The sequence below is a fragment of the Miniopterus schreibersii genome (assembly GCF_964146895.1).
Source record: "Miniopterus schreibersii genome assembly, chromosome: 1".
Taxonomy (NCBI): Eukaryota; Metazoa; Chordata; class Mammalia; order Chiroptera; family Miniopteridae; genus Miniopterus; species Miniopterus schreibersii.
Window position 1 is genome coordinate 22,972,706 of NC_138101.1, and position 17,317 is coordinate 22,990,022.

General features: G+C 39.8%; 1 protein-coding gene across 13 annotated transcripts in view; it reads right to left on the reverse strand.

Moving 5' to 3' along the window:
• APBB2 (amyloid beta precursor protein binding family B member 2) overlaps positions 1-17,317 on the reverse strand; it is a 301,427-nt gene that overhangs the window by 228,369 nt on the left and 55,741 nt on the right. For all 13 annotated transcript variants that reach the window (XM_081154831.1, XM_081154835.1, XM_081154830.1 and 10 more), the window contains exon 2: positions 13,402-13,557. The gene's annotated coding sequence lies outside the window, so the exon portion shown is untranslated. The remainder of the gene's footprint in view (positions 1-13,401; positions 13,558-17,317) is intronic.

The window sequence follows — 17,317 nt, forward strand, 5'->3', positions numbered from 1 at the left end:
TGTAGCCACTGAGTGCCTCTTGAAAGCTGCTTGTTCATTCACGCAACGGCTACTCATCGAGAGCCTGCCTCCGCTGGCACTATTCCAGATGATGGGAATATACCACTGAACACGCACATGCATACGCACGCGTGCACACACACGCACACCCCTGCCTTTTGGAATTTGTATTTATAAATTTATATTTGTGTCATTTCCTCTTGGAATTTTGATTAGAGTAAGGAAAGAGAGGTAGTCGCCTAAAGCGTAAGTAGTCATGAGAATGGGGCACTGTGGGGAAAAATAAAGGAGGCGAAGGATCTGGAGAAGATGAGCAGGAAGGTTTGCAATTTCCATGTCACTCGGGGTAGGAAGGGCAGGCCCCACGGAGAGGGCACCACCTGATCAAGAGTACGTGAGAGGAAAGTCAGCCTGCGGCTCTCTGGGGAAGAGCACGCGGGAGAGGAGACCCGCGCGGGACGGTGCCCCGGGTGCTCCAAGGCCAATGTGGCGGTGCGGGGCTAGCTGCGGGCAGCGGGAGGCGAGGGCAGAGGCAGGAGGGGCTTGTGCGGGGGCTTCGGGCAACCGCAGGGACTTCGTCTTCATCGTGGACAGAGAAGCCACTGCAAGCTTTGAGAAGAGTGCCAGGCCTTTTTCCAGAGCCTGCCTACTGGGAATAGAGGTGGGAAGGCAAGGAGAGAATCCAGGAAGGCAGCTGCGGGTCCCGGGGCAGTCCAGGCGACAGGATGGTGGCCTGGGCCACGTGGCAGTGATGGGGATGTCCTAACGGTCAAGTCAGTAAGGCCTGCTGGCGAACTGGACCTGGAAATGCGTCTGTGTTTCTTCCTTTTCATTGATAATGATGAAGCCCCAGCCAAGAGCCTCCCCTCATTCCCAGGTGGCTGTGAAAGGCTCCCATCTGTTCTCCCCGCACCCAGTTCTCTCCCCTCCTCACCCAACAAGCCCCCTCGGAGCGGTGCCCCCATCACTCATCACCGCTCACAGCTCACAGAGCGTCCCGTCGGAGCGCACACCTGCCCCGAAGCGCCCCCCATGCCGGCCGCCCAGTTCTAGTCATTCATGACACCCAGTGACAGTGGTGTGAATCAGACTTTTCTATATTATAGACTTAAACAATCAATTACGTACACATACAAATATATACACATTCATGCATTTTGGACACTGTAGTCTTAATCTCCCTAACAGATTACAATTTCTACACTGCAGCTCGAATACCTTAAAATATGGGGGTTATAATTCCTGCCATGACATAAGAAGGTCAGATATCAGTACATGAGCTGTAAAGAAGAAAAGGCAAAGATTAATATTCCTAATTCTGATGGTCTATCAGACCATTTTAAGGAAAAATAAGTTATTAAAAAAAATTTTGAAACTAGAAAAAATGATATGGCTTGTTGATTTTTAAAAATGAAACATCAATTATCACAGATTAAAATATAAGAAGAGAAGGGATGCCACAATGAGCTTATTCTCCAGACCACCAATGCCTACATTCTAAAGGAAATTTGTCACCTTCCTACCTATTATTAAATTTCAGCATTCAAACTAAGACCAAAGGAGGTAAGTCACACCACAGAAAAATGCAAACAACAGCTTCCAGACAAGTCCATCAAGAGTTGAAGAGTTAAGAAGTTATTGCTATTGGAAGAGTTTAGGGAGTCATCTCCTTTGACCTATGACCTGTGACTAGGGGTTTTAATTAAGAGGAAAGCAAAATCTGGACACAGGAGTCAAAAAATATTTAAAAGGCACACTGCCTTTATCTGGGCATCAGTCATTACTTCTAGTCCAAACAAGGCAGGCCTTTCTTAGCAAACAGCTCTCCTGATTAGCAGTCAGATTGTGGAGACTTCCAAGGCTACCCCCAGCCTTCGAGTCTGAAAAGCAAATACAGTTAGTCCAAAGCTCATATTTAAAGCAAACAAACTGAGCATAGAGGTGCACTTTCCGACACACTTCAGCAAGATGGGATTCTTTGTCCTTCGAATCACATTTGGTAAACGTCTGTATTTTTCCCTTTCTCCTTTTTAACTCAATGTTTTAACGAACACGCTTTCAAGGGAACATTTGCTGGCCTGGCACATACTTAACCACTTTTCCCACAAAAATTACCTGCTTCCTCTGCATGCACAGAGGATAAAAAGCTGACCAATGAACGTTTAAAAAAAAGTACAGTTTTTAAAAACATTTAGTAGGGTTTAATACACTATATTAAAACATCATGAAGCAAAACGACCCATGATTGTACTATGCAGCTGGCTCCTGAAGGAAAGAAAAGAAATACATGAACATGGTTAGAAAACTCAAATAATGCAGAAAAGAAAAAAAGGAAACATTTTTCATTATATAAACAGTTCCTATCTTTTTAGGAAAATATATGTACATACCAGCATATATATGTATTTTATATTATTATTTTTTTTAATATATCTTTATTGATTTCAGAGAGAGGAAAGGAGAAGGAGAGAGAGAGATATTAACATCAATGATAAGACAGTCATTGATTGAGCCCGCTACCCGGGCATGTGCCCTGACCAGGAATCGAACCCCGATCGCCTAGATCCTAGGTTGCCCCTCAACCGCTGAGCCATGACCAGGCCGGGCTATATGTATTTTAAAATTACATAAAAGGAATGGCATTCATATGATTCTACAAAACATTTTTTCATTTTATATAGATACATGCACATACATATATGCGTATACATAAAACAAGTCTAAGTCAGGACACATACAGAACTACTTCATTCTTTACAAACATGCTATAATATAATTTGTAAAATATCTTGGCATGGATTTTAAGTGAACCTATTTATGAAATTGCTGGTGATTTTAAGTTTTGAAGTACGTTGCCAAATTGCTCTCTGATGGTGTCAATTTTAGAAGATAATTTAATTATAGACAGTAGTCCCTTTTCTGCATGTGTTGTATCACTACTGACCTGCTTTGTCTCAGACTGCAGCACAGAACCGCCTGACAACCAACCCATCCCAGACCACAGCAAGCTCTTCTACAGAACACAGGCTCTATGAAACAAACCAGAAACATCTCAGAGCAAAGCTGGAGGCTGGCAATCACAGCTCTGCAAAGGGTTCTGGGTCGCTGACCTTTCACTTGTTTCTACATTCTTTGTCTAAGACACAACTGCAGGAAAAGAAGGCAGGGATTACCATCTGCTGGGTACTTATCTCAGTTCATTCAGCCGCTAGAACACAATACCACAGACCGGGTGGCTTCTAAACAACAGAAATTTATTGCTTACAGTTCTGGAAGCTGGAGATCCAAGATCAAGGTGCCAGCATGGTCACCTTCTGGTGAGCGCGCTTTTCCTGGTTCATAGCTGGCCTTTTCACTGTGTCCTCACAAGGCGGGGGCGGCTAGGGATCTCTCTGGCACTAATCCCATTCATGAGGGCTCTACCCTTGAGACTTAAGCACCTCCCAAAGTCACTGCCTCCTTATACTATCATCTTTGAGAGTTAGGATTTTCAACATAAGAATTTTGTAGGGACACATTCATTTAGATCATAGCAGTACTTAACTAAGAATATCAGCAGCTGAAAATACTGCAAAAGCAGTAGCTAGACGGGAGTCACATGCCATCATAGAGTTGAACACCCTGGACCCTCCCCACTGTCAAGTCCTAGGGAGCTCCCATGGCAGTCAGCACAAAAAAGCTCAAAGACCCCAAATGAGGAATGCAGAGTGGGGATGCAAACAGTCAGGAATGTCCAAGAAGGAATGACCTCCTTCCTTCCTCCTCTAAGTAGCTGCTTAGGAGTGTCTGCTTCCCCCAGCAACCAGACAGCTCTGGATAACACAGCAAGTTGATAGAGGCAAGACTGGGCTACATACCTTGGCTGTGAAATCTGGGACAGACTCCCAAACATGCCCTGGATTTGTATTTCCACCTCTGAGCGTCTCATTAGGTATTTTCCTCATTCACTGACAGCCTCCTACCTCCTACTTATTTATCAAAAATAATAAAATGCCACTTCTCCAGATTAATCTACATTCACATTGGCACTCTCTCCTTGAAAATTCCAAAGCATTCTATTCATATACTACATTGAGCCTTTATTATCACATTAGTTATAGGAATAGTGGAAAACAGAGAGAGATACAAAGAGAGTTTCTATAGGTCAACTGCTTCATAGACATTGCTTTTATTTATACTGGTATGTAATAAAGTTTGAGAAAAAGTTCAGATTCAAATTTAACTTAGTAGATGTGAGACCATGGATAAAATCATTTGGTCTTTCCAATCCTCAGCTTCTTCATCTATAAAACAGGGTAATACTGTGTCTAATAGGATTGATGTGAAGATCAAATAAAGTTCCTTCCACCCACCCCTATCCCCACCCCCATCAAAAGCTAAGAAAGTGCTTAAGTATGTAACACATGGGACATGCTCGATAAAACGTTAGCTCTCCCCAAAGAGCTTCTATTCTGGCTGTCTCTGCCCCAGGATACTACATTTCATTCCCTCTAGCAACTACCAAAGTAGACTTCCATAGAGGATATCATTAACAAGTTAACTTGGAATTTAACTGAACTGCACCGAACTAAGTAAAATTAATCCAGCACCTTTTTTCACTCATAAATGAATGCCTGCTCAAGATCAGTGGTCATTTTGAATCTAATTTTAGAATCATCAAGGGCCTAAAGTCATGGTTAGAACTCTAGACATTTTATTTCTGTGCTAAGTCTTTGGCAAAGTCACTAATTAGCCTCTTACTTTCCTGGGCACTGTCACGCTTTAACCAGACACAAGAGCCACGGCACTAACGAACTATATTCAACCTTAAGCCCTCAACAAAACCACCCTCATGAAACCAAGCATAGAAGAGTTACTAAGATGCTAACATCTGTCCTGAAAGGGCCTCCCACGGTGACTGCAGGAGAAACGGTTTTCTTTAATTCCTTTAAAGGATGCTCTAGCAAACTGCACGGAGCCATTTCCTAAGGCAAGCTGGAGTGATGCTGATATTCAGGTGTTAAATAAATTACTGGGCTTGGACACTGTCTATGTAAAATCATCCAATAGACTATTTTCGTTTATAAATGAAGCTGAGGCTCAATTCTTTTTTGAGCAGGTAACAATCAATTTGGAAATTTCAGAAATTCTGAACAGTTATGACATAAATACAGATCTTATTTGATGATATAATCAAATTAAATGTTTTGCTCATTATAGATCACTATCGGACTGAGAAACTATTGCTTGTTTTTATATCAGTAACTACATTAAAATAAATAACAATTGACTATATGTCATTCAAGTGTGGTATCTTTGAAGGCATTTAAAGGAAACCTAATACTTCAGATTATTAAACATAAAAATATAAAGACAAGCAAAAAAAACCAAAACATGTAATATTCCAAACTCTATTAATATATTTATCATAAACATCCTCACTACAGATTTACACAAAAATGGTTTCTCCTAAGGAAAGCAAGTTCCAGAAACTCTCTTCAGTCTTCCATTGGCTTCCTGAATATGACTAAGCTGATGTGACTTTTCTTCATCTGCAACCAGATGATTATAGAAAGGCCGGAGCCCTCACTAGTATAACTGTACTACAACCCAAATTTCCACAGTTCAATCATTTTGAGCCCCTGACTTCAGTCGGCACCACACTCCACTCAAAGTAAAGGGCAGTTAAAAAGTTACCATCACCCAGGGGTATTCTGTTTCAGCTACCTAAGAAAAACAAGACCAACAAGACCAAATTCTCCTAGAACATTATACTACATTCCTCATAGGGTCATTCATCATTCTGTGAATAGGTCACAAAGATTTCTGAAAGAGCACCAAAGAGAAAGAAAAGATTTGTAGGAGTGACTGGGTTAAAAGATTCGTGATACCTACTTCCAGGACCCTAGAGATATAAATGAAATCTTGTTGATGGCTTTTTCTTTTAAATGAACAAAAAAAAGAATAACTCTAGGCTGCTATATGGATGCATTTTTATGAAGTGATACTATCAGCCAAGAACTGATAAATCAGCCAGAGGACTGCCAAGAAAAGCAGAGAGGCCAGGTAACAAACATGTCAGTTCCCATCGAGCTGCTCTACCCAGGCTGAAATGAGATTACAAAGAAAGAGCAGGAAGCAGATAAGCCATCCTAGAGAACTGAGCCCTCTGGGAACTGGGAGGCATGGCTTGACCTACTAACAGAACTGCAGAAAACATATTTTAATTCTGATACTGTGATTTAAATAACCACTTTTTATAGCCCAGTGGCAGAAATCAGCTTTTAACTATATGTTATAGAAGGAAAATATCTCTGAATTTCACCAAAACCAAATTTATATATTTTTCACATTAAAAATAGAAGTCAGTCCCCAAACAAAATTATAACTTTACTAGAAAACAAATAAAAGAAAATGGCCAACTAGAGACCAAACATCCCAATAAAGCAGCGATTTTCAACCTTTTTCATCTTACGGCACTCATAAACTAATTACTAAAATTCTGCGGCACACCAAAAAGTATATTCTATTTTTTGCCAATCTGGCCAAAGAAAATAGGTGTAATTTTGACTTTCACACCAGATGGCTATTGTTGTGTTGGCTGTGGTCATTTTTTTATTTGACAGTCTCAGGGAAAGGAGGTCAGTGTCCCTGACTAAAAGGTTACGTATTGCATGTTTTAAACATTCTTGTGGCACACTGGTTAAAAATTGCTGCAATAAAGCAATGACTTTTTTTTTTAATTCCTTTTCAATCTTTATGCAATCACAATTTTTCCCAAGTTATAAGAAGAGACATAAATTTAGTCTTCACATTTCCCATATAATTATATTCATATCTGCACAGTAGTCTATTGAGAACCATATTAATACAAAGAAAAAATACCAAAGGTAAGTATAAAAATATAGCTAGCATTTTATTATGAGAACTGTCCAATTTTCATAAAACATAAAACCATACTATGTTCCAAAACCCAAGTGATTTTAATTCACAATTTTCCATTTAGTAAAATAATAGTTTTGTGAAATGTAGCTTTTTCTGTATAAAAGACCTGATTCATATAACCATTAATTAAGACTCTTGATAGTCTTGAAATAATATACCAAACTTATAAATTCTTCAGTATTTATTGGCAATGATTAAAAAGAGGTAATAAAACTTTTTAAATTTAATCTGTTTTATTCAAATGGATAATGGGCATAGAAATACCACTTTTATGGGGGAAAAAAAGTATTTTTAAAACACTTAAAAATTTTTTCAATTATAGTTGACATTCAATATTATATATTAGTTTCAAGTGTACAGCATGGTGGTTAGACATTTCTATATCTTATGAAGTCATCACCCTGATAAGTCCTGCACCCTCCTGGTACTATACATAGTTATTACAATACTGACCACATGCCCTAGGCTGTCCTTTACACCCCCATGACCATTCGGTGGCTGTCAATCAATTTGTAGTTCTTCATCCTTTCACCTTTTCATCCATCCCCCAATCTTCCTGTCATCTGGCGGCCATCAGTTTGTGCTCTGTATCTACGAGTTTGTTTCTGTTTTGTTTGTTCACTTATTTTGTTTTTTAGAATAAACAAAAAAGTGAAATCAGAAAAGAAGTACTTTTGATTTAAAGTCATGTGCGTGGTAACCTGGACAATGCATCTAGATTGATTTCCATTCTCCTCAGGTTCTCACAGTTATCCAGAGAAATAACCAGTCACTAGCGTACCTTTAACACGGTTACTCAAACAGGAAGGGAGATAAAAAGTATCAAAAATATAATAATAGTTTATTTTTTTAAAAGAAAAATATATTGCAGCTTAAGCCCTTGAAAAAAACCTCTTTATAGAAAAATTGCATTGTAAAAACCTAAGTAAAATGTGCTACTGGCATAAGGAGCAGAACTGAGAGTCCAGAAATAAACCCTTATATTTATTGTCAATTAATTTTCTACAAAGGTGCCAAATAAGTCAATAAGTAAAGGATAGTCTTTTCAGTGTCGGGACGACTGGATATCCATATGCAAAAAAAAGAAAAGAACAGAACAAAATTGAAGGTATACCTGAACCTCACACCATACACAAAACTTAATCCAAAATGGATCATACATAGAACTAAACGTGAGGGCTAAAACCCAGATGTTCTGTAAAGAAACACTGGAGAAAATCTTTGTGACCTTTGGTTAGGCAAAGAGTATTTAAAACAAAAATCATGAGGTTTGGGAGGAAAAATGATATATTGAACTTTATTACAATTAAAAACTTTTGAGCCTCAAAAGATGCCATTAAGAAAGAAAAAAACAAAACAAAACACACAAAAAACAAACAAAATAACAAGCCAGAGACTGGGAGAAAATATGTGCAAATCCATATATCCAATAAGACAAATAACCTAAAATAAAAAATATGCAAAGAGCTCCCCAAAGACAATATAGGAGTGGCTAAGAAGCTGACTAACTAGCTTAATTATGAGGAGATACATTTCATAATTATCATCGTTTGTCCTTTTCAAAAAGCTACACAATAGGACAATTTCATCAGAAACTCCAAAGCACATTACTTCATATTTCTCATATCACAGTAAACTTTTCACATCACTGTAAAAAGTAATGATAACACCCAGATTGCACAAGAAATAGAACTACCTCTAGTCACAGAAGATATAATCTGGTATGTAGAAAATCCTACAGAAGTCACATGCACAATAAAATACTATTTCTCAATACTGATAAACAAGTTTAACAAGGTAGAAGAAAACAGGAGCAATGTACAAAAATCAATTGTATTTCTATACACTAGCAATGAATACTCTGAAAATAAAAAATTTTAAATGATTCCATTTATGAAGGCATCAAAAAGAGAAAATACTTAGGAATAAATGTAACAAGAAGTTAAGTTTTGTTCCCTAAAAACAAAAAAACAAAAACATTGTTGAAAGAAATTAAAGAAGACCTAAATCAATGGAAACACACCCCATGTTCAGAACTCTTAATATTGGTAAGATGGATGTACTCCTCAAATTGATCTACAGATTCAATACAATCCTTATCAAAAGGCTGGTTCAACATTCAAAAATCAATTAATATAATCCATCATATCAATAAGCTAAAAAAAACACAACCATATGATCAGATCAACAGGTGTAGAAAAAGCATCTGATAAAAACCCAACATCCATTCATGACAAAAACTCTCAGCAAACTAGGAATATAGAAGTCCCTCAACTTGATTTTTAAAAAATCTACAAAAAACCTACAGCTAAAATTATACTTGATGGTGAGAAACTAGATGCTTTACCACTAAGATCAAGATCAAGAACAGATGTCACCTCTCACCACTCTCACTGAACATCATATTGGAAGTCCTAGCTAGTGAGATAAGACAAGAAAATAAAAGGCATACAAATTGGGAAAGAAGAAATAAAACTGTCTTTGCAGATAATATGACTGCCTATGTAAAAAATCTCAAAGACTCAACAAAAAACTCCTGACACTAATAGCAGTTATAGCAAGTTTGTAGTATACAAAAGTCACTTGCTTTCTTATACACCAGTAATAAACAATTGGTATTTTAAATTAAAAACATAATACTATTTATATTGGCACCAAAATAAATGAAATATATAAATATAAATCTAACAAAATATGTACAAGACGCACATGAGGAAAACTACAAAATTCTGATGAAATAATCAAAGAAGATCTAAAGAAATAGTTGTTCCATGTACATGAATAGGAAGACTCAATATTATCAAGATGTCAGTTCTTCCCAACTTTACCTATAGACTCAACGCAATCTCAATAAAAATCCCAGCAAGTTCTTTTGTGGATATTGATAAACTGATTCAAAAGTTTACAGAGAGGCAAAAAGCCCAGAATAATCAATACAATATTAAAGGAAAAGAACAGAGTCAGAGGACTAACAACTACCTGACTTAAAGATTGACTATAATCTACAAAAATCAAGACAGTATGGTACTGGTGAAAAAATAGACAAAAAGATCAATGGAGCAGAACAAAAAGCCCAGAAATAGACCAACACAAATACAGTCAATTGACCCTTGATAAAGGAGCAAAGGCCATTCAATGAAGAAAGGATAGTAATTTCAATAAGTGGTGATGGAATAACTGGACATCCACATACAAAACAATAAATATACAGAAAGACCTTAAACCTTTCACAAATACTAACTCAAAATAGATCATAAACCTAAAAGTAAAATGTAAAACTATAAAATTCCAAGAGAATAACACAGGAGGAAACCTAGATGACATTGGGTTGGCAGTGACGTTTTAGATGCAGAACCAATGATCCATGAAAGAAATAACTGACAAGCTGGACTTTATTAAAATTTTCTTCTGAGAAAGAAACTGTCAAGAGAATGAAAAGACAAGCCACAGAACTGGAAGAAAATATTTGCAAAAACTTATTTGATAAAGGACTGCTATTCAAAATACAAAGAACTCTTAAAACTCAACAGTAAGAAAATGAACAATCCAATTTCAAAAATGGGCAAAAGATATGAACAAACACCTCACCAAAGAAGAGATACAGATGGCAAACAGCATTTGAAAAGATGCTCAACTTCGTACATTAGAGAACTGCAAATAAAAAGAGCAAGGAGATACCACTATACACATATTAGAATCAATAAAATACAAAACACTGCCAACACCAAATTCTGGGGAGGATGTGGAAAAACAGGAACTCTCACTCACTGCTGGTGGGAATGCAAAGTGGTACAGACGCTTTGGAAGACAGTTTAGCAGTTTTTTAGAAAACTAAACATATTCTTACGATACAATCCAGCAATCACGCTCCTTGGTATTAAACCAAAGGAGCTGAAAACTTATGACTACACAAAAACCTGCACATGAACGTTAACAGCAGCTTCATTCGTAACTTCCACAACTTGGAAGCCCCCAAGATGCCCTTCAGTAGGTAAAGGGATAAATAAACGGAAGTACATTGAGATAACAGAATATTATTATTAAAAAGAACTACCAAGCCAAGAAAAGACATGGAGGAGCCTTAAATTCATATTGTGAAGTGAAAGAAACCAATTTGAAAAGGCTACATACTGTATGATTCCAACTATAGGACATTATGGAAAACTATGGAGACAGTAAAAAGATCAGTAATTGCCAGGAATTCAGGGAGAGGAGGGGATGAATGGTTAGAACACTGGGGGTTTTCAGGGCAGTGGAAGTACTGTGTGTGATGCTGTTATGGTAGATATCGATCATTAAATACTTGTCAAAAGCCATAAAGTGTAAAACACAAAGAGTGAACCTCATGTAGACTATGGACTTTAATCATAATATACCAATACTGGCTCATCAATTTTAACAAATGTACCAAACTAATGCAAGATGTTAATAACAGGGAAAACGTGGAGATGGGAGTGGGGGGGGGGGAAGGAACTCTATTCTCTGCTCAATTTTTCTATAAACTAAAACTGCCCTCCCCCAAATAAAGTCCATGCATTTTTAAAAAATCAAACCATGCCAACTATAAAAAAATAAAATAATAAAGTCTAACATTAAGAAGAGGAAATAAATCTTTAAAATTCATGACACATTTGGAATTCTGCTTAGAACAGAAAGCCAACTGAGGTTTTCGTAAGAAGAGTAACTGTTACCCCGTGGTGTTAAAATAAACTCTGGACAGCTCTCTGATAACCTCTCATTTGGCTGCCCCTGAAACAACTGTGTTTATAGTAAACACCAAGATTCTACGACTAGCAAGCTCTGAAATTATCTTCCTTATCTGCAATTTATTTTAACAATAGGCTCTGGAAAGCCTCCCTTTCTTTCAGGTTCAAAAAGCAAGTAATTGTATTAAAAATATTTTTTTAAATATTCCTGAAGACTAAATCCTTTTTCTCCTTGTTAAATAACAGTTCTCTCGGCTAGTCTCTCCAGCTACCCAGCAGAATTCATAATTCCATCTCTTCCACGAAATTTAGTTCTTACCTCTAGTGATGACATTTTTCACTGTCAGCTAGCCAAACACTGGCCTAGCCTACCCTCTCACTGAGCCCTGAGGACAGGGACTGCCACAGTCATCTCATGCTAAGACCTCATCCTAAAAGGCATTACCAATCAAAATGATGTAGATAGGGGTGATGGGACACCCCGCTCCTACTAACTAGCTCACCTGCCAGAAAAGTGAAAATGGAGTGGTGGCTTTAGGGGATGCAGAACCTGGGACCATAAGGGGGGTGTGTGTGTGTGCGTGTGTGTCACCCCTCCCTCCTCATCTCGTTTCCTCCATCTCCCTGCTCTGACCTCCTGTGCCGACTTCATTCTCAGCACGGATTCCCTAAGTGCAGCAGAGAGGATAACCGGCAGCTCCAGCTTCACAAACCCACAAAAAGGAAAACGTCTTTGCAACAGTTCTAGTGAAAATACTGGGCTCCTCCACACACCGATCCTTGGGACTCTGACTAGCCAGGCGTATGTCCCATGTCCATACAGAGACAGTGAGGTCCCCTCCTGTCACCGCACAGGCTAGAAAGCAAGCACGGGGGACTGCCAGGGAAACCTGGGTGACTCGCCGAAGGAAGCGGCTGCTGGGCGGCCGGGGCACCAGCCGCTCAGGGCCGCGCGGGTGCTCGGGGCCGGGGCCTCGCTCTCTTGCGGTCACTACGCGTTAGCTGCTCATGACGTTCGACGCTCCCTTTCCCACTGAACATCCAGCAGAAAAGGTCTGCAGTGCCGGGCCCAGAACACAATACACTTTCTCAAAGCGAATTATTTCCCACCTTACTGCCCCACGTGAGGCTGTTAAGCAGTTTCAGTCTCGCGGTCCAATGTTTTGCACTGATTTATATTCTTATTACTTTAAGGACATTTCTGCTCCTTTGTCCTATATGGGTACTTTACTGCCCAAAGCACAGTGCTGAAACTGAACGTGCTGCCAGCTTTTGTTCTGGGGGAGATAAAAGTAAAAACTGGCCGAGCGAGCTGAAGGAGCACACGCAGAAGTGCCCCGCCCCTAAAATAGCAGGTGCCCATGACCCACCCTTCACAGTGGGAACCCAACGGGGCAAGCCTATGCCAGTGCCAGTGCCCATCCCTGCTTCTCAGGGACACTGCTCTCTCTCCAAAATACAGCCAAGGTCACGGAGGCTGTCATGAGTGACCTCTGCTTGCGGCTTCTGCCACATTTGTGCTTGAGATCCCCCTCTCCCCTCTGAAGAGAAAGATGCGAGACGGGGGGACGCGGAGGGGAAGGGGGCAGGCGACACCCCGTACAGCAGCTGAGCAGGGCCCAGCACCTGCCGCTCATCTCGCACCGGGAATCTCAAATAACTGGAATGATTATCCAGGGCTAGATCAAAAAACACTTCATGGAATGATCAAAACAAGTTTTCCCCATCTGACGCAAGCCGCTTTGTCCAGCCTCTCCTATCTTATACCAACCTGATCTTGCTTCAGTTATGGTCTGTCTCAGGCTCTCACAGCAGCTTTCTTTTATGGATTTTCCATCCAGCAAATGTTTCTGTTCCACAGCTGGGCAGATTCGACCACAGCATGCTTGGCTACGGACCGCAGCAGCTCACCCACAGCAGCTCCAACCTGGAGGGGCAAGGGCCAGAGGCCATTAGAAGAAAGAAGATATTTTCTCTCTCTTCTCTCTCTCTCTCTTTCTTTCACCTCTATATGTTAGGCAGAATGATCCCAAACAGCTCCTAAACGTTTAAAATCCTTAATGAGCAAAGACGACAATTTATAAGGTGTCCTAAAGATAAGCTTGGGCTATTGTGAGGGGAGGGTTAAAGTATTTAATCATTACTGAAAAGGTTTAGCCAAATGATTGTGCTCTGTTTGTGGAAAATTTAAAAGCCAGATGTTTTAATTAACCACAGAAAACACGAGCTACAACTAAAATTTCATGAGCACACTGATCTGCCCCGTGGAAAACCACAGGAATGTCCTGGCAGGGCTCAGTCGGAATTCTTGGGACACAGAGGCCTGGAATCATTCCCCTTAGGAACTTGAACAGAAAATTAACTTGCTCAATATGTTTTTTTAAAAAAGTAAAATGAAACCCAGATTTAATCTCAATCAAATATGAAAACATTTCAGGACTTCAAAGGGCACCACCAAAAGACATATAAGGGAAAGGTCATAAAAAAAAAAAATTCCAATGTGGCTCAGGATCTAGAATGTATTTTCAATGCAAAATGAATGGTGCAACAGAAAATTTTACACGTGAAATAATCCAAAGGGGAAACTAATCATCTTTTATTTCCTAATAGAGGAAAATGATATACAAAATCAATATTCAACATGTGAATCATAAACATTACCAAATGTAAAATATATTCGAGCAAAAGAAAATCTTTTAACTATCCTACTTCATGCCAAACCTGTGGCCTGGCCCACACTAGCTACCATGCTTCAGTTTGAAGACCCACAGCATCCAGAAAAACAGCGTTAAAATAATGTCTGCTCACTGATGTCACAGATAACAATTCTGGCGCAGAGATCTAAAATGAGGGACTCTTACAAAAGCAATGAGTGAGCAATTAAGAACTAACAGATTAGGAAGTCTTCATTTGTTAATTATCACAGTAGTTATGACAACATCTATACATGCTAAATATTGAAAGCCTATTCGAGAAGGAACAGGACAAATGTTATTTTCAGATACTGGGTCCATAATTCTTTCTCCATAAGTCAAACCAGACCTTGTCATATGCGTGCCAAGCATAATATTACATTAATCCCTACCTTCATTTGAAGCCTTAGTCCCAAAAATAAGTTCAAAAAGAATACAGCAAGAAAAAAGCAAGGTATCAGGTTATATTATGTATGGTTTGATCCCAATTTTGTTCTACAAACTGAGTGTGTATAATTTAACCCTTTGCGGTCGTATTAAATTTGGACATGGGTGTCGTACTGGTCGGAATTAAGTTCCATTGAAAGAGCAGTGATACATAACATGCAATGTCGGGGCAATGTTTTGGTTCGTGACAAGGTCGCTTAGACACTTAAGAGCTTTCAGAGAAATTATGAACTGATACATGAATGAATAGAGTTAAGATTCGTACGGTTCCTTGCTGTGGTGGCTGAGAGCAGACATACGACCGCAAAGGGTTAAAGGCACCACAGTTTGAACAATAGCTATTTTGGGGTCATGGGATTAGAAGATATTTGTATTTCCTTCTTGATGTTTTCCAAATTTTGTATAATTATTAGAATATTTTAAAATAAGGTTTTTATTCAATACTATGGGAATACAAATCAGAAATGGGGTGTGCTACTATATTAGGCTGATCTGTAGGCTTCCTCTTATCTGAACAATAAGGGCTCATGAATTAAGAAGTCTTCATTACTGAACTCAGTAATTCTTAATTTAGAAGTTCAAAAACCAAGCGTCCAATAACACTTCCAGGGCTAACGACAGTACTTTCCCAGAAATACGAAATGTTTACTGTTATTCTAACTATCCTACTTCATGCCAAACCATGAAGCCACAAAGGGACAAGAAGACCATGGTTGTTTCCCTCTCTAATGCATCCATCTAAAAAGACGCAGCGCCTGGTGTTGCTGACAATTTCACAGGGGCACGGACCTCAGTGAAGACTGCTATACTCCATTCCTGATTCTCAGCATCTCAGAAAACACAAAACTCAGTGGTGGAGTCCTAACGCTCCGGGACTTGGCAATCCTGCACTCCGAGAAGCCCAACCCCCTCAGTTTACAAAGTGAGGACACTGCTGCCTAGAAAGGCCAAATGTCTTTCCCGAGGCCACACAGCCAGCAGAGTGGGGATGGGACTCCACGTCGCCTGCCTCCGCTCTGACTGAGTGCTCTTTCTACCACTATAGCATCTCAGTGCTCACTCTTCGAACCGAGTTTGCATGAGCCACCTGCACATGTTAAATTCATATCAGCAAAACCAGAAGAACAAGACAGAAATGTGTTCCACCAAAAATGAAATGCATGCAGGAAAAAAAGCCAAGACTCCACTGCAGGCTAAAAAGGACTGCCCAGAACACGTTCGGTGGGGGAAACAATGGGTGCAGTGTGCTCGGCCGGCAGGTGTCCTGAGCTGAAACTGCCTGTCACACGGAAAGCTCTCTGGTCCCAGTACTTACTCTGTTGATAACAGCACATTCCCACTCCTCAAAGCAGGATGAAAGATTTTCAACAAGATAAACTACACTTGCACCGAGCCCCCTGATAGAGAGGGGGCCCACCCTAGTGTTGGAAATAAGTGATGTGTGCCATCCAGGCTTGGCTGCTTCCTTCCAAAAGGACCCAGGTCTGAAGGGAGACACAGTAGTGATTTCAGAAATTATGAAAACAAGAGTCCCTAAGAACTAAAATAAAATAATCCGACTGCTTCATATCCGATGTCTGATGGGACTTAGAGAGTAAGCAGCATTTTTCTTTTCTTCTAAATTATTAATTTGAAACATTGCTCACCTCCACTTCTTCCTTAGCACCTACCTACAGTGTCCACGCCACACCAATCAGAAACCTCAGAGTCTCACAAAATGTGAACAGCCTGAGAAGCAGGGGAGAGAAGAGGACAGACGGCAGTGACAAACAGACCGGGCCCTGAAAGGCCTTCATTGAGCTCACTTCTCGCCACCCTTGCCTACTGTGCGGTGGCGCAACAAAGGCAGGAACTGTGAAGCTGCTAATAAAAACACCGCATCGAGCAGTGATGTGATCTCGCTTTGCAAGAGCCCGAGCCAGACAATGGCTCATCTGAGAAGTCAGGCGCCCAACCAGAAGAAAAAAAAGTGTTTTCTCCACCCAAAACTGCTCCTTGCATCCCCACCATACAGGGTGGGGCAAAAGTAGGCTTACAGTTGTGAGTAGGAGAAACACGGAGTTTATTCTTATGTTATTATTTGTTAATTATTGTATTATTTTCCATACAAACAACTGTAAGCCTCCAGTTGCCCCACCCTGTACATTCCCATGGCTGGATCCCAGAGGAAAGACCGTGTTGTCAGTCTGTTCCCGTCTATGCCTCAGTTCTAATGCCAAAGGTTAATATCCACGGCGGGCACAAGGAATTAAGATTCTCGTTGGTATTGCACAATGAAATTAAAGCTTTGTGGCGAGTACTGTTCAAACAACTCTTTAAAGTCATTGGTGAGCTAATGGCAGTAGGTTGAAATCTAACAGTCTGGTAGAATGAAGTCCGACCTACTAACCAAATTGGGTACAATCTTACTGAAGTCACCAAATTCTTTCTCAATAGAGACTAGTACACAGAAACCAGAATTAGATCAGATTCGCAGATTTTGAAATCTTTTCTTACTTAGAAGCTTAGCTGTGTGCTGTTCGGTTTTTAGCTTCAGTGAATACATTT